Source organism: Gopherus flavomarginatus, chromosome 2, assembly GCF_025201925.1.
Source record: "Gopherus flavomarginatus isolate rGopFla2 chromosome 2, rGopFla2.mat.asm, whole genome shotgun sequence".
Lineage (NCBI taxonomy): Eukaryota > Metazoa > Chordata > Testudines > Testudinidae > Gopherus > Gopherus flavomarginatus.
Genome location: NC_066618.1, coordinates 122157284 through 122183707, shown reverse-complemented (window position 1 = coordinate 122183707; position 26424 = coordinate 122157284). Strand labels below are relative to the sequence as shown.

Below are 26424 nucleotides of genomic sequence, written 5' to 3'. Positions count from 1 at the left end.
CTATGGATGTTTATTGCCTTTAATTTACATTATGATCATGTCTGGTACTGCAAACTTGTGTGACTCTGAGTTCTATTTGCCTCAGAGTAGCCTGAAGACATACAGCCATTTGGAAATAAACTAAATAAAGGAATATGAAGTAAAAAGTGCCCAGAAGTAATTAACTTTTCTTTCTCTTTGAGAAAAATTGTATTGTTCTCTGCTTGCACTAAGCATCACTGAGCATCTAATATTCATCATCAACCAGAGATTTAAAACAAGCAAAGAGCTATTGAAAAGTTGTGCTAAAGAGCAGAAATAGTGAGTGTTAAATGCAGTCCTTTCTGAACAATAAGGCAGGTTTAGAACTTAGAAAGATGGAACAGTTGTTCTCACCAGTTTTATTAGTGCAGTTTGTTGTAGCTGTGTTGGTCCTAGGATATTAGAGAGACAAGCTGGATGAGATAATTTTTATTGGACCAACTTCCACCATTTGTCTCTCTCACCAACAGCAGTTGGTCCAGTAAAAGATATTATCTCACCCACCTTGTATTTCAGCTCTTTTAACTCCGTGTTGGCATTCTCTATAGGCTAACCAGTGGGATTTAGCTACAGCCCTGCACTGGGAAGCCAGTTCAGGAGACAATCTCCCCCAGGGAGACAGAACACCTGTTGGAGATTCTCAGAGATAGATTCACAAAAGGACTTGGGCACCTACCTGCCACTTTAGGCACCTAAATCCTAGAATCAGGCCCCACTAGGATTCACAAAACCCCCACTTAGCTGCCCCCTAGCTCTGTAGGCACCTAAATTTGCTCAGTTTCAGCCTCTGAATTTTTGCATAAAAGCTTTTTGTCATAAATTTCAAGGCCAGAAAGGACAATGATGATCATCTAGTCTGAGTTCCTGTATAACACAGGCCATAGAACTTCTCCAAAATAATTCCTAAAGCATGTCTTTTTAAAAAAAATCCAAACTTGATTTAAAAATTGTTAGTGATGGAAAATCCAGCATGACCCTGGATTGTTTCAATTGTTCCAATGATTCCAAAAGTTCCCTAGACACCTACATTCCTGCTTTTGAGCTTGCAAACTGCAGCCCCACGCCAGGGCTCTGGACATCAAAGCCCAAGAGCAATGCATGAACCAAGGGAACAGAGGCATTCCTCCACCAAACTTATCTGCAGGCCCCAATCCAGTAAGTGTGTTTACATTTCATCTACCAGAACAGGACCCTATAGTTGAATTCACATAAAAACAGCCAGAGGAGGACAACCTCCCTCCAACTTCTAGCCCAATGGTTTGGATACTCATGTGGGATGTGGGAGCCCCCACTCCACCTGAGAGGGAAAAGGGGTTTGAAATGGGACCTGCAACTTCTTAGGTGAGGACCCTAAGCACCTGGCTATGGGATAGCCTCGTATGTTGCTCCCTCACTCTCTCCTATTGAAGCTGTTCTAGTGTGGATAATAAATAAAACAAAGTCATTGGAGCAACGACACTGGATCCTGGCTCTCTCACATCCTATGTGAGTACTCTAATCACCAGGCTACAGTGTCATTCATGCTTGCTTTCTTTCTCTCTGGCTCAGTGATTCCTTCGTTATTTATCCACAGTGAAACAGCTTCACCAGGAGAGACTGAAAGAGCCACATATCAGAATATCCCTATCTCTATGGTTAGGATATTCACCTGAGAGGTAGTAGATTCTCAGCTCAAATTCCTTCTTTTCCTTAAGTGGCAGAGGGATTTGATCAGGGTGTCTCCCACATCCTTGAACGCTGAGGGCATGGCTACACTTGCAGATGTAAAGTGCTTTGGGTTAAACCAGCCTTCAGAGAGAACACCAGGGAAAGCGCTCCAGTCTGTCCACACTGACAACTGCAAGTGCACTAGCATGGCCACATTCACGGTACTTGAAGTGGCATTTGGAGTGGTGCATTATGGGCAGCTATCCCACAAAGCACCTCTTCCCATTCTGGCACTGTGGCTTGTGGGAAGGGGATGTGGGGTGCGGGGCATTCTCGATCCTGTCCCAATGCCCCGTGATGCATCATTTCGCATCCCAGCAATCCCTGTGTTTCCGTCCATATTTGGCACCATCTTTCAATGGTTTCTGTGAAGAACGTGCTTTGTCTTCCCTTTCGGTCTGCGGGAATTGAGCCCGAACTGTTGTGGAGCATGCTGATGAGTCTCGCCAGCACATCTCGTTTGGCAGTCGAGTTACTGCTCAGGAGCCAAAGTGACAGTGAGGAGTCCGACGATGATATCAAGTCACGTAATGCATACGACACAAAATTGTTTCTTTCATTCATGGACATGCTCTCCACCATGAAACGCCGCTTTGGGGCTAGGGAAACAAGCACTGAATGGTGGGATCACATCGTCCTGCAAGTCTGGAATGACGATCAGTGGCTGCAGAAATTTCAGATGAGAAAAGCCACTTTCATGGGACTCTGTGCTACTCGCCCCACCCTGCGGCGCAAGGCCTGAGATTGAGAGCTGCCCTGTTGGTGGAGAAGCGGGTGGCTATTGCAGTTTGGAAGCTGGCAACTCTAGACAGCTACCGATCGGTCGCTAACCTCCTTTCGCTCTCCCTCCACTTCTGTGCCTTTTGATTCTCATTTACAGACTGCTGCATGACTTCATGCAGCATGTCTTCTTTGCTTTTACGCAGCCTCTTCTAGGGTCTTTTCAGTCTGCCGGCCGGTGATAAGAATGACGGCTGAGATCTCAAGGTTGCACCTAGACAGGCAAAATGCAACACTTAACAGAGGCAGCATTGCACACATCAGACAGAGCAATGTTTGCCCCGCACTTAAGGAGGGCAATCACAAAAACCATACTTTGCCTGTCCCAAAGCGAGGGCACATAACCCAGGGGAGCCCCAGAAATGGTAAGTAAGCACAGGGTCCGTGGGGACTGATTGTTTCATGGCTGTACTGTCCTCTGGGTTTCTGTGCCTGGGGGAGAGCCAACAGCTGCAGGGGGCACCTACCCTGAACACTGTCCCAACATTCTCCACAGGAGTTCATCCTGGAAGATATCTCGCTGCTGAGGGTGACCAGGGAAGCAAGGGAGGGTCTTCTCCTACAATGTGGCTTCCGTTCTGGCCTATACACAGCTTGCTTGTATGCAGCAATGGTCCCCCCGCCCCTCACGGTACAGTGGTGTGGAGATGTTAGTCTGACTGAGACAAGAACCACGCTAGCTGTCCCAATAAACCTGTGCAGGCGCATTGCCCACATTCTGGCTGAGACTTTTGAAGAGATCACCCATGCCAATTACCGCAATGTGATAGACCACATCAATGTGCTATTCCGCATCTAGACAAGCATGCAGCCCTTACCCTCCTTGCCCAAAGAGCCCATACTTAAAAACCTCCTTCCTGAAAAGAAAGCTGCTTACCAGGAACCTCCTCTGTTGCTTGTCCTTCCCCAAGCATCAGATGCCATGACTGGCTGCTTTCCTTCTGGCTCGAGAAGAGCTCCTGGCTGTATGCATTTAGGGATTCTGGGGTGTCTCCCCCATCCTCAGCACCATCACTCGTGCTTTCCTCCTCCTCCCCACCCTTGCTGTGCTGGGCTTGGAAGTGTCCATGGTGGTTGTTGCAGTGGAGGTGGGATTGCCTCCAAGTATCGCATCCAGCTCTTCGTAGAATTTGCAGGTCGTGGGGGCAGCACCGGAGTGACTGTTTGCCTTGCAGGCTTTGTGGTAGGCATTCCGCACCTACTTCACTTTAGCCCAACACTGCACCACATCCCAGTCATGGACCCTGTCCATCATGGCCCTTGATATGTGCCTGACGGTATTGTAATTCCTACGGCTGGAGCGCAGCTGGGACTGCACAGTGTCCTCCTCCCAAACACTGATGAAGTTCAGCACCTCACCATTGCTCCATACTGGGGATTGCCTGGTGCATGGAGGCATGGCCACCTGGAAAGATGTGCTGAGAGCACTCCACACCTGGCTGAGCAAACGGGAAGGGGATTTTCAAAATTCCCAGGGAATTTAAAGGGCGGGTCTGACACCTGGTCACCCGAGGACAAGGCAGCAGAGTTCAAAAGCGATGACCAGAGTGGCTAGAACAGGCATTATGAGACACTTCCGGAGGCCAATCAGTGCCAATCAGCGTGCATTAGGCGTCCACACTGGTGCCACGGCGCTCCAGCGAGAGCACAACAAATGTTATTGCTCTCAGGGAGGTGGAGTACCAGGAGTGCTCCAGCTGTGGAGTCAGAGCGCTCTACGTGCCTTGCCAGGGTGGACAGGAAATGAGGTAGAGCGCTCTTGGTGGCTTTATTGCACTATAACACACAAGTGTAGCCAAGGCCTGAGCTAAGAGTTATGAGGGACCCAGTCATTCTCCTGCTCCTTATCCACCCCCCAGCTGCTTCTTGCTAAAACAACATAGGTACTTATGTAACCCACACACCTTCTGGGTGTGGTGGTCTGTCCCATCTAGTGGCACTGAGACCATTTAGAGAAAGCGATAAAATGAGTCTGCTCTACAGCCTTAGCTAACAGCAAATTGGCTTTTAGCACATGTGGTAGAGGCTCGTGCTTTAACCTCCCCACATCCCTGGTTTGATCCCGCCTGCCACCGACCAGGGTCTGTCAGTGTTACCCTTAAGGGATTTGTAGCTGAGAATCCAAGCAAGAGTTGGATGCCTCCATACAGCCCAGACTTAGATGCCGGTCTGTGAGAGGAGTGGGACTTAGTACACATCTGTCAGCTTGGTATCTCCCATTGACTTTCTTAGATGAAGCATTGTTTAGTAGCCTGGCTTTTGTGACTGCTGTTCTCCCCATTCATTGAACAGGGAGCCTAGGCACTGAACTCAGGTGATTTTCTAGGCACCCAAAAGTTATGCATGACAATGCTGGTCATCATCATACCCAAGTTCCTTTGTTAATCTAGCCCTCAGTGTGCAAACATACATGCTGCTATATGTGAGGCAATGAGTCATTGCTGTGCTAGGCTTCAGCCAATCCACAAGCCAGGAGCTGGTCTGATGACTCTCCAGGCAGGTATATACATCTCACAGGTAAAACAGCAGCGCAGTCTGCCTAATGTCACTTCATGACTTGGACCCCTCCCCTGCCTGATAGGGCTGACCCACTCCACAGGCCTTAGCCTGCTCCTGCATTGCTCCCACTCTAGCCTTGTTTCCAACCCTGCTCCTGCTCTAGCTTCCAGCCCTACTATTGCTTTACTGAGAGCCTGCTGTTGATTCCAGTGCTGATCTTTGGTTCTGGCTCCTGGCCGGGCTGCCACCACACTGACCCCTAGACCCAACTGCCACCACTCCAACCACCAGATCTGATCCTTCACATCTCAGTTTCTGAACGATACCCCTTCATGGAGTGCAGCATATCCCCCCAATGTGACTGTCCAATTCTGCTGGCTCCTTTCAAGATGAGGGCCTCCTAGGGAGAAGCATCTTAGTAGCATATGGACTGCAAAAATAGCCCCACTCTCACTCCCTCCTCCCCACCCCAGGAGTGCAAAGCTGTGTAAGGGGACTAGCTATGATCTGGCACTATATCATATAGTACAGCTAGCTGCAACACTGTCTATGTATGAATAACACGTCATACTTTGGATCTGTGGTATCTAGTGCAATGAATATTTTGATATACCCAGTTTATAGTGAGGCTGAGGCTCAGGTTGGCCATGGCTACATATGATGATGGTTTTCTGAGGATAGTGGTGAGATGATAGCTGGCAAATCCCTTTCAAATAATGCTTAAGAAAGAAAGAGTGACATTCTCACCAAGTTTAGAAGACTATTCCAAATGTAATTCTGCTGGTCAATGTGGCAAAGGCTTGTCCTTCAAGCAGTAGGTCTATGCAATATAGGCATTAACTCTCAACGCTACCTTTGAATGGGTCTGTTACCCATAACAACCATTTGCACCTTTGCATGACAGCAACCATTTTTTCAGACTGGTCATGCCATCACACTTTGGACTGACACTGTTAGCTACATTTACCTCCCCACAAACATTTCCACCCTGTTAAAACCTGCCAACAAGGATCACCTCCTCTTCCCCCCAGAGACATGACAGCTTTTTACCTCAACATTAATGATAAAGAAATGCTGATTTTCTCCAGGCAGCTCTTGATTTCTGGGTTGACAGCCAAGAGAAAAGAAATATAAAAGTAGTGCCAATGGATTTTGATTAGAGTTGGTTAATCCTCAGAATCTTAGAGGGTTCTGTATGGATTATGCTTGGAGGCTGCTGAGCCCAAATTGCATGCAGGAAAGAAGGATATGTGAAGGATCCTCTCCATATGGGGACCTTAAAAGTATGGAGTCCAAGGAGAAGGAAAAGGGTATTTCTTCAGAACTGGTTTAGAGAAGCTGGTGACGTTCTGGCCATACTTTTAAAAAAAAAAAAAATGTTTCATCTTAAGAATTCTTGGGTTTTTTAAATTAAACTTAAGCAATTGCCTTCATTTTTCACCCTCAATGATATTTAATATGTAAAGGTTCTGCTGTATACTCAGATGTTCTGTATTCAAATTATTTTTAGCCACTCAGGACCCAGGAGTCAAAGGTGACCATTTTACAATTCTTGGCAAGCACTGGATTTCTGTCTCAGAGATCATTCAAATCTACATCCTTGGGTGGTCATTAACCAATTTTTTGTAGCACACCTCATTTCACTATAACATAGGCCCATGTAGACATGCAGTTTGTTTACTGCTTTAGGGAAAAATGTCTAGATTAAATCAAATGCAAATGCTATTTATTTAGCACATTTATATTCAATTCTCAATTGCTTGTGTTCCTTCCTTAGTAACTTTGCAAATGGAGTGCAGGAGGCAGTGTATACAATTTAAATTAGGAAAAAATGTGTTATTTTAACTGAGAAGAGGCTGGCTAGCTTGCTATAAATGACCCCCAAACCATCAGCAAACAGATTTGTTTCTCTTTTTTTATTATACACTCAATATTACAATATAATATCAATACAAATCCACAGGATTAGATATCTTCTACTAAAGATATTAAAAAGTTGGTCAAGAAGCTCTCTGAAACATTGATATTAATTTTTAAACAGATATTGGAATACCAGGGAAGTTCCAGAGGACTGAAAGAAGGTTAATTTTAGTGCCAGTGTTTAAAAAGGGTAAATGGGTTATCCTGGGTAATTATACACCTGTTAACTTGACACAGATCCTGGGCAAAATAAAATTAATCCACTGAGACTCAATCATTAAAGAATTAAATTTTGTGAATATAATTAATGCCAATCACCATAACTGTGTGGAAAACTGATCTAACTGAATATTTTTTTAAAGTGGGATTACAAATTTGTTTGATAAATTACATTTTGATGTTATATACTTGGACTTCTGCAGGGCATTGGACTCAGTACCACTGAACATTCATATTAAAAATGAGCACCATACAAAATCAATATAGCACATATTAATGGATTAGTAGCTAGCTAACATAGATCACAAAACATAGTTGTAAGAGTGGAATCATCAGTTAATTGGTACGCTTCTTATGAGATGCCACAGGGATTGTTTCTTGGCCTCTGCTTTTTATTAGTGACCTGGGAGAAAATACACAGTGTTTGCAAGTGAAGTTTGTAGAAGACACAAAGACTTATGTGATCTGGGTCACTGGATAAATGGGACTGTTGGGGGCACACTTACTGTTATAGCACCCGCTTGCATCAGTGCATGATATTGCCATTATCCTCAGCTCCCATGCCTATTGTGGGCTATCCACCAAGTCACATACATGCTTAAACTCCTTCAGGGGTATCCCGAAGGTCCAACTGAAAGTTCACAAAACATCTTAACACAAGAGATCCTTCAGTTTCCCGTCTTGGGCTATTCCTCAGCCCATCCTTTGGGGTCAATCCTTAGCGCCACCCTAGGCTCAATATTTCTTATGTTGGGCTTGCAGGCCCCTTCTTTAGGAACAAGAAGGGGAACCTACACCCTGTATTAAGCAGCTAGATGTGCAGTTTCAGACATGCTGCTGTTTCCCTAGGCTGCTCCCTACTTCTGTGCGCCCTTATGCTGCTTTTCCACAGCCTGTGCTTAGTACAACCTCCATTTGGTTCTCAGTCCTCTGGCTTCTCTTTTCTCTAGTGGACTAATTCATCTTCCACCCCTCTTGGGCTCCACTGAAATATTTTTAATAACCCTACCTCAGAGCCTTCCCCCAGGAGCCTAACCTGCCACTGCAGAGTTCTTCCTCTGTTGCTTCTGGTCTTAGCAGGTTTTCCCTCACTGCCTCCTTAGTGATCTCTCTGCTTCTTGTAAGCTCTAGTTCAGGGTTCCCCCCAGAGAAGCCTATGCTGCTCCTTGTTTGTCCTCCTACTCTATCTTTGGGCTTCCACCAGCTCCCTATATTTCTCTCCACAGGAGAGTCCTGTCTTTTCTAGACTCTTCCTAGGGAGATGGAACTCTCCTACTCCAATCTTCTCCTCTCAGGAGAGTTTCCTCATCTCCTCATAAGGTCTAAGTGCCTAATGAGTCCTTAGCTAGCTCCACCCCTACTCCTTCAGGAGGTAATTAGTTAATCACCCTAAGGGGCAGAGCATGACTGGATATTTTCTGCTTTTAGCAGGTGATGGGAGTCACTGCATCACAGACACACATTCAAACAACATATGTTTTAGAATAGAAAATACAAGGTAATACATCTAGGAACCAAGAATATAGGCCATGCTTCCAGGATGCAGTAACTTTGAAAGGGCCTTATAGGCCCTGGTAGATAAATAAACTGAACATAAGTTCCTAGTGCAACGTGGTGGCTAAGAGGGCCAAATGTGATCCCTGTTGTATATTAAGGGAAATAAGAAAGAATAGAGAGGCTGTACTGTCTTTATAAATGGCTCAACCAGAAGTTGTGGACTTGATGTAAGAATTACTGTGTGAACTTGTATGGCCTGTGTTATCAGGCTAGATGATTCTAATGGTTCCTTCTGGCCTTAAAATCTATGAAAGCATACAAGTTACACTTACTATTATAACTTATAAAATATTTATACAGCACTTGTCACAGTGGTATCTAGGTATATTCTATATCAGATTAAAAGTACACATCACCACAAGAATGGGGAGCATATATCACACAACCCTTTCTCAGCAACCAGCTCTTCATTCTGAGGAGACATAAAATCATGAATAGCACCCAGAGGATATAAAATAGCAGCAGAAACAAGTGTGTGCTGTTGTCACAAAGCCTCAGCAAAGAGATACATACATCTTACACTTCACCCTAATCTTTGGGGCTCAAATGGATTTCCTATGGGATCAAATTCCAGAGGTGAGGGTCCTTGACCAACATTGCTCTTCCCTCAACTCCCTTGTGCTTAAACCTAAGGGCTATCTATCCAGATAGTTCTGTGATGGAGTATATAAACCCCACACTGGACAAAGGGAGGAAGTGATTATTGTTCTGCACTAGAGTCAGTGACTGAAATTCTTTGCTCCCCATTAATACTTGCCAGAATATGCCCTCTACCTATAGTAAGGAGGAAGATCACAGAATATGAAGGGAAGGAGGTAGATAATGAGAAGAAGGACTGTCCATCTAAGAAAGAGAGATTCCAATGTCAGAGAGAACTGGCTTTCCAGACCTAAGAAGCGAAGCCAGCTGGGGAGAGGAGACATTTTTCTGGAAAAAGGAAGGCTTATTTTACAAACTGCCTTAAAATTTGATAATTGGGAAAAAGTCTCCAGATCTCCTTAAGATCAATTTAATGTTTTTTCAATAAAATCGGCCTACAAACTGTTTGACCACTGGGTGCAAAGCTAATCACCAACACCCTGAGGAAAGAGAAGGCCTAACTACGAGCTCGGTGATTTCAGATACTAACCACAGCCCATCTCTGACTTGGAACAATGAACTATAGTTAAACTTTAAAATTTAGAGTTTAATCAAAGTAGTATTATTTTTCCCAAACTCATTCTGGAGTCATCTCCATCTTCAGTTGCTGCTGAAGCTTGTTTGGTCTCTGTCATTGCCCTCCAACCTTAGCTACTGCAGTGAAAAAAGAAGGAGGTGTAGTCAGCCATAGCTGGGACCCAAATGTAGTGCTTTACAGATCACGGAAAACATCTTGAATTCTAACGCAGAAATTATTTGGTATATAATGAACAATACAAAGTATCTGTTGTGACATTCTATATCTTGGGATTGCGTAGTGTAACCCCCATATTCCTCATTTTCATTTAATCATGATTTTGCATATAAAGCATGCCTTGTAAGATATCAGGGGAAAGGTTATGATCTGCTGAAAGTCATTTCTCTATACATATATGTGTATCATTAATACATATGAAGTTATGAGAATTGTGGTGTATGGTTGTCACTAAAACATGCTGTAAGTTGGGGAACAGCCAAATATTAGCTTCCCAGAGGCAACATCAAGGAAAGTAACCAACACCCGGGCAGAGTGTCAAACAATCCATCAGCCATTGTCCAGCAAGGGAGCTACAATGCAATGACTCACCTGCATGAAGCCACACCCGGGGACTTGCTCAACCTTGCTTGGAGAGACTCAGCAATGCCCCTAGACATGCCTGGACTTGTGCTCCCCAAGCACATGGACTAAAGGTATAAAACAGACAGAGAGAACACATACTGGGCCCTTCTCCTGCCCCCACCTTTACTGCAAGCAACTAAGACACTAAGAAGATGACAAGACTCCAACTCCTGTATATTAAGGACTGCACTGTCCAGTGGGGTGAGAAAAACTGCTTAATTTTGAAATTGCCCAGTCTAATAGGGTTGAGAGTTTAGACTGCATGCTTGTATTTTATTTTGATAACCACTCTGACTTTTTGCCTATCACTTAAAATCTACCTTTTATAGTCAATACATTTGTTTAATTGTTTATCTTTACTAGTGAGTTTGTATGAAATGTGGGGCAAATCTGCTCAGGTTGGAAAAGGCTGGTGTATGTCCACTTTCCATTGTTGAAGTGGTGAACCAATTAATAAATTTGCACTGCCCATCTTGAGCAGTGCAAGACAGTATATTCCCGTTGTACAATGCTGGGAACTGGAGGGATTTGGCTGATGCCTTTCTCTGCGTGATTCATGAGTGGCTCTGGGAGCATTCATGCAGTCTAGCTGGGTGTGGGGCTCTACATTCAGTTGTGCTAAGTGATCACAGCTCCTGGAGGGGTTGCTGCTGGTCACTAGCAAGGCATTGTGAGAGACAGCCCAGGTTGGGGATAGTTCAGGGGGCACAGTCCCAGGCAGCACCCCGGGGGGGGGGGGATCCCGTCACACCTGTGTAATATGCTCTTGTTGGCCTACTTTCCAATAGGGTAGGTCAACAAGAGCATATTATGCAGGTGCTTCATATTGTCCATTATATACCAAACAACCTACTGGAAAACATGTTGCACTAACTTGAATTTCCAAGTGGTATTTGAAGTTAGTCCAAGTTAATACAATATTGCAATAGTCCAGCCTCAGGGTGTCTAAGGAGGGATTACCTTGGTCAGGTCTGAAGCTGAGGTGAATGTTGAAGTCTTTTGGCCAGTCAGAGATGAAAAAGGTATTCCTGGCAACTTCTGCTACGTGGACATCAAGGAGCAGTCAAGCTTGCAATAACACATAGAAGTTGCAGATCACTTTGATGACATAGCAGACTGTGGGAGAAGATATCTGCTAGTCTTCTGTCCACCAGCATCATTACTATCTTATCTAGATGAAGCCTCAGCCATTTTACTTTCATGCAGCTTCCTATTTCTGCCAGGTGCCAGACAAGCAAGAAAACTGCTGTGCTAAGGTAGGTTGAAAAGGAGATGTAAAGCTGAATATTATCAGAATATTGTTGAAATTGTAGACCACATCTCCTACAGGCAAGAGCAGAGCCTTGTGAGATTCCATAACTGAGTGCCTTTGAGGAGAATGAGCCATTGGCCATATGTGATCTCTATGAGAACAAAGAATAGAGCCACTTAAATAACTCTATCTACGTCAGCTTGGTCCTATAGTCACATAAATGGTACCTTAAGTTTGATGATATTGAAGGTTAATGTAAAGGTTAAGCAAGGATCAGAACAAGGCTTGTTGATAAGTTTCCAGCATCTTGGCCTCCCACGGAAAGGCATTCATGACTTCGATCACTAAGAGTATGGCTACACTGCAATAAAACACCTGGCTTATGCCATCAGAATTAGCATGGATATGTCTTCCCATGCTGTGTGATCAGATGCAACCTCATGAGACTATAAAATTTCAGTGTAAATGTTTGGGCTCAGGCTGGAGCCTGGCTCTGGGACCCTGAGCCAAACTCAGCTGACATGGGCCAGTGGTAGGTGTTTTGTTACACTGTAGACATACCCTAAAAGGCCCAAATAATCTCCCTGGGTTCAACCAGCCAAAAAGAGGAGGATCTATCTCACTGTTGATTGCGTGAACATTTGAATCCTAGGACTGTGAAACTAGATTAGAGTCAAGACAGGGCACCTGTTTCCTCCTGGACTGGTATTGCTGCTGTGCATCCCATAAAATTTCTACAAATCCAGTTGGTCATCTCCAGGATGGAGAATGAGAATTCCTCATAGCTGGAGACATTTACTACAGGTGTTTGGAGGAGACAGACTATTAATCAAGTGGCCCATTACATTCAACAATTCTGATACTTGAGACATTAAGATTCTATAACAGAGGAAACAAAAGATTCCACCTCAGCTGCAAGGCCCTAATTCCTTTCCCCTGTGGCTTTGTCTACACTGCAAACCATTTAGCAACACAGCTGTGCCTCTGCAGCCATGACGCTAAAAGGCACACAAAGAGCTCTCCTGACAACAAAAAATTTCCACCCCCAATTAGCAGCAGCAGCTTTGTTGGCAGGAGAGCGCTCCTCCTGACAAAGCAACTGTTCACACCAGCATTTTTCATTGGTAAAACTTTTGTCGTTCGTGTGTGTGTGTTTTAACACCCCTGAATGACAAAAGTTTTGCCAATGAAGTTCCAGTATAGACAGGGCCTATGAGTACCAGGTGATGGGGCTGTACTTGTACCACATACAGAAATCCACATGAGGATTAGACCACATGCAGGCAGTGTACACTGACAATTAAATCAGATGCTCTGATCTCATTGTCTTGACTCATTTGCGTGGGATGTGATTATCCCCAAGACCAACTGGTTTTCTCTGAAGAAGAGGCAGTGCCTGTTCCCTCCGCCCATCCCAGCTGCTGGTGTCTACAGGGGGATGAGAGTTATGGATTTCTGTCCTGCCCCCACCATTCCTGGGTTCTGAGGTTTTGGGATGCTTTATCCCACCTCTACCATAATGGAATAGCTGAAAGAACTTCTGGTACTTCTCCCCTGACTTTCTGGCTGGTTATAGCCTGGCTAATTCCTGCTCCCTGTCCCCTTTTGTTTCCATAAGGGAGCCTGGGCTGTTCTCAGAAGTTACCAGACAGGAGAGCTTAGGATATCTGTTCAGGAACTATACAAAAAAACATTCTTAGGAGAGCTTCATTTTAAATTAGCCCCATATTGGGCTGTAACTATGCCTGACCTTCATATTTGTACAAAGGCCACAAAAAATGATGCCAGCTAACTTTAAATAAATGAGAAACTTTTTTCCGAGATAGCCAGTATTTAATGTATAATTAATTTTTCCTTCTCATGAACATATAGAGTGTATATCAAACAAATGGTGTCTCTTTACAGTACTCTTGCTGTGAAGTTTTCTCATAAGCCTTGTCTACCCTGAGGAAAGGAGGTATGTTTAGGAAATGTGTTAACCAACACATGGTAATTAATGTGTTTTAAAACAGCACAAGCATCTGCAGAAGACAAAACTAGGGATGTTTAAAAATATGTTCACTTTTCATTGTCTATATCTACATTAGGTGGTAAGTTGTATTTAAAAACATGTTCATTAACATTTGTTTAACTAACACATTTCCTAAACACAAACCTCATTTTCTCAGTGCAGGCAGGTTCCTGTTGCTTTGTTCTTGCCCTTAGGCTCCACTTTGATCAGTGACAGGCAAAGCTACTAAAGTCACTAAGCTATTAGCACTTCAAAAATATTTTGCATTCCTGATTTTAGATCTTCTGAGCTGCCACTTAGCCAAGTCAATCTCTCCTGTAACTTTACCAGCAGAATTGAATCTATGGTGCACCTGCTGTTATCATTCAACAATTCTATTTCAGATTTCACAATCATATGAGACAGGCTCTAAGGTCTCTCAGAACAGGTCCATAGTTGTTTGAATATAGTGAAACCTGTAAGACATCACCCTTAGTGGGCATATTCTGGTCTTAAGACAACATCCTGCCTAGTTATATATTTGTAGCAGTCCTGTGAAGATGAATTACAGTAATTAATATTTGTGAAGCACTCGGATACCATAGTGATGAGCACCATACAAAAGCCTATGAGGAAATTAAAAAATGGTCTTTAAAACACAGTTTGAATTGTGTGCAGTAAATAAGGCATTTAACAATGAGGATAAAATAAAATATTGAATAGCTGTTCATTAATTGAGCATCATTCATACTGTGCACTGAATGAGGTAGGATTCCTGTGGGAAAAAAGATTATGTGCATACTTGTGCATATGCACAGGAGGGCTGAAATAAAGTTGTAGAGGCCACCTTACTTCTGTCATTTCCCAGCTTTCAGTACTTGACATTGCAGCCTTGATAAAGTTCTTTTAATGTAGTTTTGTGTGTGTGTGTGTGTGTGTGAGACATATATGTAATTTATCAGAACTCCATTCCATTTAAATGTGTAATTAGTTTGTGATTGCCGGCACCTAGGCAAATAATTTTTAGTTTAGCAATTAAGTCATCTGTATTTGTAAGACTAAGGTCCTATATAGAATTAGCCCGAGTGCAATACTTTGTGTTAGAAAAATATAATCTATACCTTTTAGAAATTCCAAGTAAGTTTTATTAGTGGCAGCATATGACCGCCAACATATATCCCCTAGATTGAAATCCCGTTTGATAACACAATTTTTCCTTTCTCCATATTATAGACAGATGTTTAAGGAGATGTTCGTTCTAATTTCCAGTCTGGTTTGGTGGGTGTACAAAACCTCCAGTAACACCTCATCTTTCAGTTTATCATTGAGAACAGTGATTTTCAACCTATGGTTCACAAACCTGCGGGGGTCCGCAGACTATGTCTAAAATTTCCAAAGAGTCCGCACCTAAAAAAAGGTGAATGAAAAAAGGTTGAAAACTGCTGATCTAGAACACTGTCCATAAGTATTCCAGGTCCTGTTTTTCTGAAATGTCAATGCAGACCATTCTTTCCTTCCTAAATAGAGTGTATCCACTGATTTTAATATTCATATTATGCGAATCATTCTATCATGTTTCAATAATACCAATTTTGGCAAATTTCTTTTAATACGTGACCCTTTTTAATTCCAATGCTTTTGTTACCTGTAGACAGCCTTTGAAATTTGCTTGACATGGGGGTACACCTACAATTCCTTGAGGTAAACTGTTTACATGTGGTTTAGGAGTAAACAGATTATTTGCTTTGTCCACATCACAGTTAATAGCACAAAGAGAAATTGGATATATATACGCCCCCATCACTACCTCCCAGAATCTATCAACTTGGTGGCTTTGTTTGCAATCCATCAAGATTTTCTTTTAAGAAATGTACATAATTTAAACATAAGTTTACTATACACTTTATGTATGCCATATCTGCTAAGGCTATAAACCCCAGTAACAGAGAGGAATTACTCAGTGGTACTAAGCAATATACAGTAACTAGGAGGAATGGGATGAGAGAGGTGTGTAGGGAAAGAAAAGAAAGGGGTGTAGGGAGCAGGAGGGGAGCTACCTGTGTGCAAAGTGAGGGAGACCTATTTACGTGCATGTGAGAATTTTTGTAGAGGAAGAAAACGTATGTGAAGGTAGGATTGTTTAGGTTGTGCAAAACTCCCTAATGTAGCAAGCCCAGGTATGAAAGAAATTGCTGATTTACAGTATGTAAGGCAGACTCTAAACAATGAACATTCCTAGCTACCTTTTCAAGACTCATTTTTGTTCACCCTAAATTCTAAGGTTCTAAGTTTTATAGAAACCAATTTCACCATTTTATACTAAAACTATATACTTTACTAAAGATTTTTTAAACACGAAGGCAAAGAAACATGGAAAATGTTTAATAGGAATTCCACAAAAGTTACTCTCCAACAAGATTGATATGTATTGAGTTCCAAATAATTAACACAATTTATTTTCCCCAGTAATCAAATGATGTACAAGAAACATCTGAAGAGAACTTTGTCTGTGTGACTTGGAAACTTCCTGTTTCTGAACTTTCACTCAAAACTTTTCCTATTTCAGAATTAGTTATTTTAAGGGATTTCTTCTCTTACATGATGCCTAATGCTGCCATATCTTTACAGAACAGCCAGATACAACTCACTCCCTATTTGTCTGGTTTCTTTTTGTTGTTGTTAGGAGAGAGGCAGTGTAAAGGAAAGCACAAAGGCTGCAGAATCTCTCTACTCTGTCTCTCCCTAATCTGCTCCTTCCATGAACAGTGCCAGGGCAATTCCATGCCTTTTGAATTTAGGATAGGAGCATTTGGCCTATAGGTATGTGGTATGTGGTATGGAAGAAACTGTCACTAGTAAAGTTATGAGGGTGGTGAGAAATGCTCATGACAAGGATATTGTTTCTCCAATTATATTGTCATGGAAAAATATATTTGTTTGATGTAGTTAAATATTAAGAAGATAATTTGTTGTAATGATACTAAGTGTAATTCTTAATTAAAAAGGAAACAAAACAGCTGAAACTCATTTAAAAAAAGAAAGGGAAAGAAGTTTTACAGAGAGATAAGAAACTTTCTAGTTCACTGGAGGGCTGTGGATTCATTTTTTGGAGATACAGCAATTTGACCCAGTAAATGTAGAGGGACAGCTCAATAAAAAATGCTAGCATGTCAACTTCTTTGTGTAGTTGGGAACTGAAATGCTAAGGAAGGGTTAGGAAGGGAACACGCTTCTCAGCCTGAGAAGACAGATATACACTAATTCTGCTTGAGCTAGCATGCAAAAAATAACAGTGTAGCCAGGAGTGGCATGGGCAGTGGTTGGGGCTAACATCCAAGTATGTAGTTAGGGGGTATGGATGGTTTGTACTCAGGCCGTGGGTTTGTACTCAGGTGGCCAGCCTGTGCTCCCAGCTGCAGTGTAGACATACTCTTAGAGAACCACTCCGAAGACCTAATGGAATGGTCTTACAAAGAGGTTATCTGATAAGATTTCTTTCCTTTATCATTCTATTCAGTTGTGGAATAATAGCTAACTCTACAAGCATACAGGAACACACACAATGAGGGTGGTGTTTCAATACCTCTGTGTTGTAGGAGGGAGGTCTATTACAGGCAAAAGGACTGATGGTAAAACTGAAGACAAATGTGGTTGTTGCGGGAAGGATACCCACTCCTGCCCTGGGGGCTTGAAACAGCCCAAGAGATGGCCGTGGCTGGGGCAAGAAGCCTGGGCTGATTGGGGAAAGTAGGCTCAGTTGTGGCCATGCCCCAATCAGGCTCAGCTGGCCTCTATAAGAGTCTGTGAGCCAGAAGCCCAGTCTGTCTCCTTCTTCCTATAGAAGGAGAAGTGCCTGGCTGCAAGGTGCTATGCAAAATCTGTAGATTAGGAGCAGGGATGGGGATGGGCTAGAGGTGCTGAGAGCTCTGGCCTAGAAAGCTCTAGGCTCTGGGCCTGACTGTAGGCTGATTAGGTGCAGGGTTGCAATGGGGCAGCCCATGGGGAGGCAGACACAGCAGGTCTGAACCTCTTTGCCTGTGATGAGTGGCTGATATTGCAGTCTGCCCCAGTGAGTGGGGGCTAGATGGAGACTGGGCAGTAGCCAAGACTTAGATGAAATGGGGATAGTGTTGGGGGTTCCCCTGGGGGGGGGAGACCCAGAACTGTGGGGGTACTGCCAGGGGACAGCACCTGGTAAAAGGTGCACTGAGGTCCTAGGAAGGACACAGGGGCTAGAGTGAGGTAAGGTGGATCACTGGCCAGCAGAGGGTGCTCCTGGCTGGAAAATGAGCTAATTCCTGAGGATGACCAGCAGGAGGTGCTGCAGGGGTAAGTCTGCACCCTTACCATGGTAAAGATGTATTATTGTTCTTCCATATGACTGCTTAAAAAATCTAAGTTGCTGGTTCACTAAAATGCTGTTTTGTACTGTAAGGATATATGCAGGTACTAATGCTGGAATTCTGGAAAACTTTTTATTTAGAGATTTTTAGTTTCTACTGTCACAGCAGAGATACTGTTACTGTAGGGGTGGATTACTTATAAAGTGTATGAGCAGACTCAATTGCTCTCCAGTTTTACCACTTCTGGTTTTTGCCACCATGTCAGAGTTTGCATTTGTTCTGTCATTCTAAAATGCGAATCTCACTTCATACCAGAGCTAACTACAGTCAGTATATTGGCACCTCATTCACTAAAATGACATTTTAGTTCCCATAAACAATCTATTTAAATACATCATCACTAAAGTCTTGTACAGAAGTTACAGAAGATTAATTCTGTAAACATGTTTAGTGGGAAATGAGCATATGTAATCACTAACCATGTTAGAGGCAAGAAAAAGTTACAATTATCTTAAACAATGTAATGTAACAAGCTGGCAGTGTTATCTGAAACACCCCCACCCTGGTCACAAATAAATCTTAAAGGGAGAAAATTTTAAGTGGGTTTTGCTGACTAACAGATGATTCTTTACCCCACTTGGACTGGAGGAGGATTAACTCTCTAAGGCAAGGGTCCTAAGGAAATCTGAGGCAAAAGTTTGAACTCTACTTTAACTGATTTGTTGACTACTGATTTAATAAAGCCAAATTGCAGGAAAGAGAGGGGTTTGGACTTCACATAGTACATGGGCTGTGTTTTTAGGGCTGGTTAGGAAAGATGTTTGCTTACAACATTGTCAGTCTTAATACAAGGGAATTTTTTTAAGTGATACAAGTTAGTACTTCTATCTCCAGAGAACTGATTTGACCAAAGCACATTTACTGTTAAAATTATTGCTAAAATGAAGAATGAACCAAATAAATATTGCTTTTATTTAGTGTATTACAGCTGTTAGAGAGAGGGTCAGACATAGGAATAGCAGGTTGCAGGAAGTACACAGAGACAAAACTTCCTGGCAGAAAGGTTTGTTTTGGGGTTCAATTTTTTTTTGGGGGGGAGAGTGGGCAAACTGTTACCTCTTTGTGCAGTGAGCTAGCCTTCTCCTGGATAGGTAGACTCTCTGCACATCCAGGACATGTGAATCCTCCAGGTCTTAATTGACTCAAAGGGTCTTGTATAGTCTTGTCTGGATAAGCCTGGATTTAGGAGCATATGTGATTTATAATAATATCTTTGTATTGGGCCAGATTGGGGCTGGATATGCACAACTGTGCTAGGTTATTAATCCTTCCTACAACACCAGACACTTGAACAGTCTCCCTGCATCTCCAGTGAAAATAGGAGGAATAGGTGGGGTTTTAATTGCTCCCCCTGTGCACCAGCCAGCATGGGACATGAGGGTAGAAATCTGTTACTGATATGGATCAGTAGTTGATTACCATCTCCAGGGGGGCAGAAAGGGAATTGTACTCTTCCCTAAGGGCTTGGCTACACTTGAGAGTTACAGTGCTGTAAAGCCACCACAGGCGCTGTATCGCCCTGGCTACAGTGCTGGTTGTACTCCACCTCGACAAGAATAAAGAGAACAGTGCTAGAGTGCCAGTGTAAACAGTGATTAATCTTACTATGCTGTAACTGACCTCCAGAACATACCCATAATGCTTTTAAAGTGAAGATAACACTTTGTTTTGTTGTTAACTCAGGGCTCCTGGAGCTGCTTATCTACAAAACAAACACAGCTACAGTATGCTCGAGCACAGGCAGGCAGAGGGATCCCTTTGGAATGTTTGCTTAAGGGTATGGCTACATTTGGAATTTCAAAGCGCTGCCCCGGCAGCGCTGCGGGAGCGCTGCCGCGGCAGCGCTTTGAAGTGTGAGTGTAGTCAGAGCGGCAGCGCTGGGAGAGAGCTCTCCCAGCGCTGCATGTAAACCACATCCCTTACGGGTGTAGCGTGCAGCGCTGGGAGCCGCGCTCCCAGCGCTGCTGCCCTGATTACACTGACGCTTTACAGCGCTGTATCTTGCAGCGCTCAGGGGGGTGTTTTTTCACATCCCAGTTGCAGCGCTGTAAAGTGTGAGTGTAGCCAAGGCCTAAGGAGAGAAGCAGCATGGCATGGGAGGTGGGGGGAGTCTGTTTCAGAGCAGCTGCTTATCAGGTTTGTGAGGGAAAAAACAGAGGGTATTTGCATTAAGTGAATGAGAGAGGGGTGGGGGAAGGAGTCAGAACTTGCAAGGCAGGGATCTGACACAGTGTCAGCTCCAAAAATCCCCTCTCTCTGTCTCCCCCATGCTCCCTGTCACGCTTCACCCCACCCCCCTTTTGAAAAGCACGTTGTAGCCACTTGAATGCTGGGATAGCTGCCCATAATGCACTGCTCCCAATGCCACTGCGAATGTGGCCACACTGCAGCGCTTTCCCTATGCACAGTGATGAGCTGCAACAATTTTAACAACCGCTTCCCTATAAAAAGTTCTGATTTAAGGGACGTGCCACAGTATGTATTTTTTGTACCAATAGGGTTACCATACGTCTGTATTTTCCTGGGAGGAATTTTTAAAATTTAAAAATGCCACCCAGACACCGATTTAAGAACCTAAAAGCCTGACATCTCCGGGAAAATACAGATGTATGTTAACCCTACTTAAAGTTATTTTTTAAAAAGATGGGCCTGAACTAGAAATGAGCTCCATTTCATATGTGTGGATCCCCGCCGCTCCCTTGGGGTGTGCTAGGGTGACCAGATGTCCCAATTTTATAGGGACAGTCTCAATTTTTTGTCTTTTTCTTATATAGGCTCCTATTACCCCACACCTCCTGTCCTGATTTTTCACACTTGCTATCTGGTCACCCTAGGGTGTGCACATGTGTGGGTCTCAGCTGCTCCCTGCCCCCCCCCCCCCATTGAAGCAGGTGTGCAGGGTTACTGCCCTGAGAACTGCAGGGCACCGGTGGACCTGGGCCTGGCTGCAGACAGGGGCGTGGGGCAGGGATAGCTGGGGGTGGCTGCGGGCAGGGGGGGCAGGTACTCACACGGGGAGAGTGGCTGGGAGCAGCAGGACGCAGCCGGGAACCCACCAGGCAGCAGCAGGTGCCCCAGGGCCAGAGGTCTAAGGAGGAGCAGCAGCAGCAACAGGGCCAGGAGGCAGCCCACATGACTCCTGCAGTGCAGCACATCGCCCCCTGGTGGCTAGGAGGAGGAATTACATACTTCCTGGCTGGAGCCCATCAAAGCTTCCCTAGTAGGAAGCCAGTTAACAAGCGGTTCTAAAACCACTTCTAAATTTAACTGGTTCCTGTGAAGGGGCTCCAGCTCACCCTTGCCTACACAGCTGTATCAAGACAGCTTTAACTCCCAGTGCTGTACAGCTGCAAGTGTAGCCAAACCCTAGGGTGCTCTTGAGATAGCATAGCCACACACCACCTCTTAGAACACAGGGAATACTGGGTAATCTATCCCTTAGAACTATATTTTGCCACCTATCGCCAAGGCATTTGGGTGTTTTGCATCAATAAGCAATAGTAAATAAGAGTATAACAGCTGCCTATTTATTAACAGAAGTCCCTGCTATTTAAAAAGGTCAATAATAAGCCTGGTGAAACAAACACTCTTAGTCAGCCGTGAAGCTTGTTAAAGTGGTAAACTGTGACTGCCAAAGGGAGGATATTACAAGCACATACAATGCAGGCTACTTTATTGCCATATTTTTTAAAAGAACAGGAGGTGTTATCCACATGAAAGACCAAATCCAGGAGTCCTTATTCAGGGTGAGTAACTCCATTTAGCTTCAGGGACTGCTTCTGCAACCTTTGCTTGCGTGATCAGGCCCTAAGTGGACTAGCTCTGTTGTGACAATGTGTCATATTCAGAAATATTGATCATTCTAATAGGCTCCTGAGGCCTGTGCTTCTTTTCTTCATGAAAATAGAGGCCTCCTGCACAGAGCACTAGAAACTCAGCCTTTCCTGTCATTCTGGCCCATCAAAAGGTCAGTGTAAAAATGTTATACTACAAAGTGATTTTAACCTGACTTTGCTAATGTGACATTTGGAGCATGGTTGTAACAGTGCGATGTGACAGCAGGTAAACATTGGGATTTATTGGCAAATGGCATGGGGTCTGACTGTGAGGAGGAAGTTGTTCACTGATTTATCATTTTATGCTTTCCCATCCAAATGTCAAAGGAAATAAAAAGCCCACAAAGTATGAATTACAAACTACTATAAGTGTATCAAAATGCGTTAACTGCACATGATCCTTCTGAGTTTCTAGGAAGGATCAAGAATACACTAGAAGCCTTGAAATTACAGGGATACCCACATACAAAAAATGTTGAGGTCCATTAAGGTTGCATATACATCAAATCCCTGATGACCTAACTGTGAATTACCATAAATAGTTGAACCACTATTCATTTGTTGTGCAGGTTTGATTAATACAGCTGACCACTATGTGAGGCTTGTGTAAGCCAATGAGTTAGTGTTAGCTCATAATGCATTTGAGTGCCAACCCAAATGAGGATTAGAATTTGCAGAACAAAGATTGTATTGGTGCATAGTTGTAATGGGCGTATGGTGCTGCAAAATAAGAACATTTAACTCTCAGGAAGCCTAGCAAAGCTCAAGTTGCTTTAAGCTTGTTGGGAGGGTTTTGTGATGGCAATGACTGGCATGTGTTCCCCAAAGTATGGGCCTGGTTCAAAGTCCATTGAAGCCTTTGGAAAGATTCCCATTGAATTCAGTGGGTTTTGGATTAGGCCTTATTTGCAAGGCTGTGAGCTCATATATACCTAATGCTCTAAGTGTCCTGCAAAATTCAGCATTTCTGCATAACATCCAGTCTCTGAGTATAATATTCTACTGGCCATGTGATAGCTCACATTCCTTGGCAACCTTAGCTGCCCTGATCATGTTTGGTTTCCGGAGCTATCAAATTTTAATCAACTACATTTCTATTTTGGGCACAACATTTCAGATAGTTAGTAAAGTAGCTTTTATCACTCTGTTCTACTTTCTTGCTACAAAGTAGCAAGACAAATAATTAGAAGAGCTTTGGAACTGTTAAACACCTTATTTTTAGAATTATTCTGGAACACCTTGCCCAATTCCCCAGGGCCACCCAGAGGATTCAGGGTGCCTGAGGCCGTCAGCAGCAGGGAGCCCCCGCCGCCAAATTGCTGCCGAAGACCCAGCACTTTGGGGCAGGTCCCAGGGTGGAAGGAGCCCCCGCTGTGGGTCTTAGGGGCGCTTTGGTGGCGGGTCCCAGAGCGGAAGGACCCCCCCCACCGCCATATTGCCACCAAAGACCCAGAGCAGAAGAAGCTCCGGGGGCCTGGACCCCGTGAGTTTTCCAGGGCCCCCAGAGGGAGTGAAGGACCCTGCTCCAGGGCCGCTGCAAAACTCTCATGGGGGACCCCTGCGGGGCCTGAGGCAAATTGCCCCACCCTCCTCTGGGTGGCCCTGCAATTCACTTCCAGTTTTGTACAAATATTTTGTCAAATATTTTACCTAGCCCCCAGAAGTAATCTGGCAATTTTGAGGTCAATACAATACTTCTGTAGATCATAGAGGGAGGCCAAAATTACCTGCTAACATAAATTCATTTGCAGCCCTAATTATGGAGTGACTGTTTCACTCCACCTTACAGTTTGTAAATTGTAGATATTATATGCTGGAGCATTAACTAACTCTAGCAGTTGTTACTATGATAAAGATGTATAATTGTGGAATGTATAATGTCTAGTTCCACAAGAAAATCAAGTCTTCAACTATTGAAATTCATGTATGTTGAAGTATAGTACCCAGGGTCTCAGCTCATCCTTGCTCTTCTCTTGCACTTGACACTATATGGCCTCCTCTCCCAGCTCTTGGACAGCGGCAGAGGGAATAGGAGAATCCTGGTGCCCACTCACCACCCCTCCCCAATGGAGCAAGCACTCTGCAAAAAGACAGGGAGGAGGCCCAATTCATGGGAATTGTTAGGGTGATTTAAAGATTGATTTTTGTAAAGAATTAATAGTACTAGGTAGAAGGTTGGTTGGTGATAGCATATACATGGAAGGGGGAAAAAGAAACAAATACAAAATAAAAATAAAAGGTAGAAACCCCAGAATCACTTATTTTAACATGGAAGCAAATGTCAGAGGAGTGTAAGCTATTAAGGTTTTTACAGGAAAAAATTTAAATGTTTTAAAAAAAAATTTGGAAAATTGAAGTTTTGTGCCGATAATCATGTGGTCTTATCACTGTCTCCTTTCTCCTCACACTCCTACTGCTGTCACACACACTCATTTCACCTTGTGTTACATTAGATCATAAACTTGTGAATGCACAACCATGACTACGTGTTTGTATATCACCTATCAAAATAGGGCCCCAATCTTGATTTGGGGGCCACTGAACACTACTGCTGTCTTAATTCTTCAAACACCCTTTAAAAAAAATTTCTATATAATCTATTGTCAATCTTTCTGTTACCTGGGTGTTACTACTTTGAATTACCTGTCAACTGTCTACAATGTATATGGGAAAAGTCATATAGAAAATAAGAGGGTAGGCTCTTTTGCAAATTCTATGTGAGTCAATAGACTTGTAGATTTTAAGGTCAGAAGGGACCATGAGGGTCATCTAGTCTGACCTCTTGCACAATGCAGGCCACAGAATCTCACCCACCCCCTCCTGTAATAACCCCCTAACCTATATGAGTTATTAAAGTCCTCACATCATGGTTTAAAGACCTCAAGGTGCAGAGAATCCTCCAGCAAGTGACCAGTGTCCCACGCTGCAGAGGAAGGCAAAAAACCTCCAGGGCCTCTGCCAATCTTCCCTGGAGGAAAATTCCTTCCTGACCCCAAATATGACGATCAGTTAAACCCTGAGCATGTGAGCAAGACTCACCAGCCTGCACCTAGGAAAGAATTTCTCTGTAGTAACTCAGCTCCCGCCACATCAAACATCCCATCACAGACCATTGGGCATACTTACCTGCTAATAATCAAAGATCAATTAATTGCCAGAACTAGGCTATCCCATCATACCATCCCTTCCATAAACTTATCAAGCTTAGTCTTGAAGCCAGATATCTTTTGCCCCCACTACTCCCCTTGAAAGGCTGTTCCAGAACTTTACTCCTCTAATGGTTAGAAACCTTTGTCTAATTTCAAGTCTAAACTTCCCAGTGTCCAGTTTATATCCATTTGTTCTTGTGTCCACATTGGTACTAAGCATAAATAATTCCTCTCCCTCCGTGGTATTTATCCTCCCCATTTTTTCCAACTTGACTAATAATTCCCCATGTGGAACCATATCATATGCCTTACTGAAATCTAGGTAAATTAGATCCACTGGGTTTCCTTTTGTCTAAAAAAAATCTGTTACCTTCTCAAAGAAGATCAGGTTAGTTTGGCACAATCTATCTTTTGTAAAACCATATTGTATTTTGTGCCAATTACCATTGACCTCAATGTCCTTCAAAAATTTTTCCAAGACCTTGCATACTACAAATGTCAAACTAACAGGCCTATAGTTACTCAGATCACTTTTTTTTCCTTTCTTAAAAATAGGAACTATGTTAGTAATTCTCCAATCATACAGTACAACCCCTGAGTTTACTGATTCATTAAAAATTCTTGCTAATGGGCTTGAAATTTCATGTGCCAGTTCCTTTAATGTTCTTGGATGAAGATTATCTGGGCCCCTCAATTTAGTCCCATTAAGCTGTTAGAGTTTGGCTTCTACCCTGATATGGTAATATCTACCTCCATATCCTCATTCCCATTTGTCATCCTACCATTATCCCTAGTCTCCTTATTGAAGACTGAGGCAAAGTATTTGTTTAGATATTTGGCCATGCCTAGGTTATCCTTAACTTCCACTCCATCCTCAGTGTTTAGCGGTCCCACTTCTTCTTTCTTTGTTCTCTTATTTATATGGCTATAGAACCTGTTCCTGTTGGTTTTAATTCCCTTTGAAAGGTCCAACTCTACATGGCTTTTGGGCTTTCTCACTTTATCCCTACATGTTCTGACCTCATAAGGTGGCTTTCCTTGTGGATTCCTCCATCTTCCACTCCTTGTAGGCTTTCTGCTTTTTTCTTAATAACCTCTCTGAGATGCCTGCTCATCCAGCTTGGTCTATAACTCCTGCCTATGAATTCTTTCCCGTTTCTTGGGATGCAGGCTTTGGATAGTTTCTGCAACTTTAACTGGAAGAAGTTCCAGGCCTCCTCCTGCTTTAGATCCCCAAGTTCTTTAGTCCAATCCACTTCCCTAACTAATTTCCTTAATTCTTTAATGTTAGCC

The 26424-nt window shown here is 43.4% G+C and overlaps 1 protein-coding gene across 1 annotated transcript in view; it reads left to right on the top strand.

Annotated features, from left to right (window-relative positions):
* Positions 1-26424, top strand: part of GABBR2 (gamma-aminobutyric acid type B receptor subunit 2) — an 895125-nt gene that overhangs the window by 511919 nt on the left and 356782 nt on the right. The gene's annotated exons all lie outside the window — the stretch shown is intronic.